General features: G+C 45.5%; 1 long non-coding RNA gene across 1 annotated transcript; it reads left to right on the forward strand.

The window, feature by feature from the left end:
- The first annotated feature begins 241 nt into the window (after nucleotides 1-241).
- LOC139831232 (uncharacterized) lies at nucleotides 242-3,624 on the forward strand. Its single transcript, XR_011745908.1, has 5 exons — nucleotides 242-348; nucleotides 446-614; nucleotides 1,524-1,596; nucleotides 1,756-1,866; nucleotides 3,291-3,624. It is a non-coding gene; the product is annotated as an uncharacterized lncRNA (long non-coding RNA).
- Nucleotides 3,625-4,335: the final 711 nt, after the last annotated feature.

Genomic DNA, 4,335 nt, shown 5'->3' on the forward strand with positions numbered 1-4,335 from the left:
GCGGCATTAAGCCGAGCGCTCTCACTGCGTCACGGCCCCACCCGTTCCAGCCGTTTTCCCGCGCAGCGCCTCGCTCCCGAAAACCCTAGAGCGCGCGGAGACGCTCCCCCGCCGCCCAGCTGGCCAATGGCGAAGCCATGGACCCGTACGTCGTCTCCCTGATCCGTGTCCACCATGAGCCCGTCCTCAGCTATAAAAAGCCGCCCACAACCACTCCCTCCTCCACACCACTCTCTGAGCACTCCACCTCCCCCTCTTAGCCCGCCAGAGTGCCACGGCGCAGCCTCGGCCGCTCCCTCGCCAAGGAAAGCAGGCCTTGCTCGCGGTCACCGCAAGGTGACGTGCAAGGTCGTGCACGCCGTCGACGCCCTCTGCCCCTCCTTTTCCTCTCTAATGCACTCCCCTGTCTCCCACTCATCTAACGCGACCTTTTTCATCTGCCCAGAACCGCCGGAGCATGCCGCCATAGCTGCTGGCGCTCGGAAACAGCTGCGAGCACGGAACCGTCGGGCGGAGCTGCTGCGGGAGAGGGAAACGTCGCTGAGCCGTCCCTGGGCAGCCCCACCTCGTCACCACCCTGCCCAGCCGTCGCCGACGATCACCACTCGCCGCCGGTAAGCTCCCAGCCGCCCCTGCCCTTTTTTCCGTCCGCTCGCTGGAGGAAGACGAGGTTTCTGGCCGCCAGGACGTGGACGTGCGCCTGCTGGCTGCATGGCCATGAGGCCACGTAGGCCCATGCATGCAAGGCCCAGCAGCTGGCCCTCTTTTCTTTTTAATTGTTTTTTTTCTCTCCCCCTCCACCTGACAATTCCCCCTGGGCCGGCCCAATTTCATTTCCGCACGGCCCAGACCCTTCCCGCCCATTTTAAAAATTTGAAAATTTCTGTTTTGTCTCAAAAACCAGTGGCACCAAAATTTGAATAACTCAAGTTTTACAACCCCAAATTGAATGAAACCAATTGCATTAGATCAAAAATTTCATTATCTTTCCAATGCCACTGGCCCCATATTTTTAGGATTTTTGTACGATTTTTAAGGTATTAAACATGATCTCTGGTCATTGTTTAGTATTTCTAATTCCCAGAATTTAAAAATTAATGTTTTTGTATGCATCCAATTGGGTTAGTCTTGTATGAGTACTGGCCACCTAGGAAAAATAGTGTTAGTCTCTGTTCATGCATACTTGTTACTGTTAGTAATGTTTATGTGTGACATGGGTTGTTGAAGCAAAAAAATTTGGTTTATTTGAAAACTTTAACCACCTCTTTGCATTAAAAATTGGTCAACCAATGTTTTATTGTTGCAAAAAAAAACCTCTGCAACTTATCCTTAGTTCTATTATCTGGCTTAAGTTTTCAAATGGTGTGGAATAATTGTCTACTTCCTTTTTATTGGTAGTGTTTCGTAACAAAATAAGATAAGAAGAATGATTTGTGCTTTTTCCAAAAATGTTTGATTATAAAATATAAATGTTTGTGGTTCCAAACTTATGCACTTTTCCTCTTTCTAATGTTATCTACCAGGGGATACTTAGTTGGGCCATGGTGATGCCGAGAAAGGCATTTGCTAAGTATGATACTCTCATACCTTTACTAGGTAAATAAAATGGGTTCTCTTTTAGTTGCTTGGTAGTATATATAAGTACTTAATATGTTAGACTTAGTAGAGTGATTAGCTTTTGATTGTTGATTGTTGCATGCTTGTTATGATTGGTGCAATGTGTTGATTGTGTTCTTTTATATTTTCCGGCGTTAGATGCGAACAATTCGGAGAAGAAGGAGAAGTGGTTCGGGCGAGGATTTTATTTTTATTGTTGGGATTCTTATATTGATGGAGTTGAAGAAGTCCAGGGACAAATAAGCTAAGGCAAGCCATCTTTTGATCTCTTGCTATTTATCCTTCTTGTTGTGTTCATTGTTCCATTATATACTTGGTTCCTTGTATCATGTGTGATGTTTGGTCCTCTACTCTATGCATACTTATTCCCAAGTATGTTGAACCCCTTGTTGATGTTAGGGCATGCTTACCCTAAGCATGTATGCCCCCTTGACCACTTATATTGTCACCTTCTTAGTGGTATAATGATTAACATCATGACCCTTGTTGAATCATCTTAGTTATGATGTCCCTATGCATGCTTATCCTAAGTATGTATGATCCCCTTGACACCTCAATTATCATATCCTTAGTGGTATGATGGCTAGCATCATGCCTTGATGTATCTTAGTTCATCCATAAAACCATAGGTTGGGAACCCCCTTGGAAAAATACCTTGTTGAAAAGAATTTTTGAAAACCTTGGGTGAGTTGGACTTACCCAAGCGTGTGTTTACGAAAGGAAAGGATCTTGGCAAAGATGGTTGGAAAGAAAGTCTTGTTTTCGAAAACTTTGGCGCCTAAGTATTCACCCGTGACAATTAACCCGCGCAACCACAGCTACTCCAAAGTGGGCACGGAGCTTAGCTTGACGTTTGTTCTTCTTAGCATGAGGCACCGCACAACTATACAAGGGTACGGTTACCCCCGAGTCCGGGTTGTCATGGTTGGGACAATAGTATAATGGGAGGCCTTCGGGGCTGACCCGTCCGGAAGACACTATGGGTCTCCTGGCTTGGCGGTGGAGCCACGCTCAAAGGGAGGTGAGCTGCCACGGTGCCGGGGAGGTACATACTCCATAGGGTAGGACCTCTTGCTAAGTCGAATGAGCGAAAGGCTATGTTCGGGTATCCGTCGTGGCATATGTTGTTATGCGGGGATGATGCCCACACGATAGGTATCCGGATAGAGGTGGGGAAAGTGTGCAAACTCTGCAGAGTAAAATCTATTCGAATAGCCGCGTCCGCGGTCATGGACGGTTGGAATGGCTGTTGCTTAGCCTGATGAGTTTTTGGTTTACCAATATTGTTTGGAAAATGAAAGAAAGGAACTTGTTTTCGGAGTACCGGAAGGGTACGGGAATGGTTCGGTTGACCATATGGAGATGGTCGGAAAGGAAACAAAATTGGGTTACCCCCTCCCTAGTGTTTTATGTTGTAGAACTCTTTTGAAGTATCTTCTTAAATAGAGATATAGAGATGTCTTAGATAAATTCTTGAAGTGTCCCCTTCAATCGAGAAGTTGGGATGCTATCTCCACCAAAAACATCTCTTCTCTTCTACCTGCTATATCCACAAGAGAAACTATTCTTCCTCTCTTGTCTTCTTTAGTTAGAATTGGTATCACCTTCTTGATGGTTTGCGAGTACAATTCAAATGTACTCACGGCTTTGTCCCTGGCTATTTACTTGGCCAGACTTGGAGGAGTTTGGCTAATGAAGAAGGATTTTGGACGACGTCTATGCGAGCTAGGAACGTCTTCCCAGTCAGTTGCCTGTAGGGTTATGGCAGATGACTTGGGTACTGCGCTGCTGAAGTGATGATGCTACTCTGATGTTTAGTTAGGCCCTTCGAGGCTATTATGTAAGTATTGGTCATGTGACCATGTTGTAATTTTCTTATTCCGCTTTGTAACGGATGGTGTAATTTGATATCAGTTCGGTTATGTGTTCACGACACACTGATCATGGGATCGTGAACTGTATACATAACAGGGAATTTCGGACAGCTAGTCCGGGGTCCCCACATAATGTGGCATGGAACATAAGAAATTATCGATACGTCGGAGACGTATCATGCATATGCCATGATGAACTTGGAACGACACGGAAAAACAGGCAGCGGTGAAAAATCTAATATATCTTGGTTTTTCCGGGTCGTTACATTTGGTCACTTGCCTTTTTCTTTCAATCTCATGCCGAGTTTGAAACGTTGAGGAACCTGCTGGCTCATGGGTCCCGCATGTCATCCTCTATAAACAATAAAAGTTTTCTTTGTTGGATTTATTTTTTACCCCTAATTTCTGGCTATTTGCCTTTTTCTTTTGATCCCCTGCCCCCTTTGAAATGATGACGACACAGCTGGCAGGTCGGTCCCACATGTCATCCTCTATGAACAATAAAGGTTTCCTTTGATAGATTTATTTTTGACCCTAATGCGCACCAGAAGAACCAATACGAGAACCCTTCCTTCCAGCCAGAATCCGTCTTTCTTGTCCTTTGCATTCGAGGAATGGGATCTGCCTTGTGGAAACAAAAGCTATTTGTTCGAGTCAAGCAAGCGGACAGTCAGCTAAGAATACTGGAAGAGAACTCTCTAGCCCTGCACTTAAACTAGACTAGAAATCCGAAAAAACACTAGTTTTGGCCCATAGCGAAATAGAGTTTTTCTTCTCCGCGGACTCCCCATGCTTGGCGCCATAGGCTTTAGGACTTTTGGCACTAGGGAATCATACTTTGATC

The sequence above is a fragment of the Lolium perenne genome, chromosome 5 (genome assembly GCF_019359855.2).
Source record: "Lolium perenne isolate Kyuss_39 chromosome 5, Kyuss_2.0, whole genome shotgun sequence".
NCBI classification, from domain to species: Eukaryota; Viridiplantae; Streptophyta; class Magnoliopsida; order Poales; family Poaceae; genus Lolium; species Lolium perenne.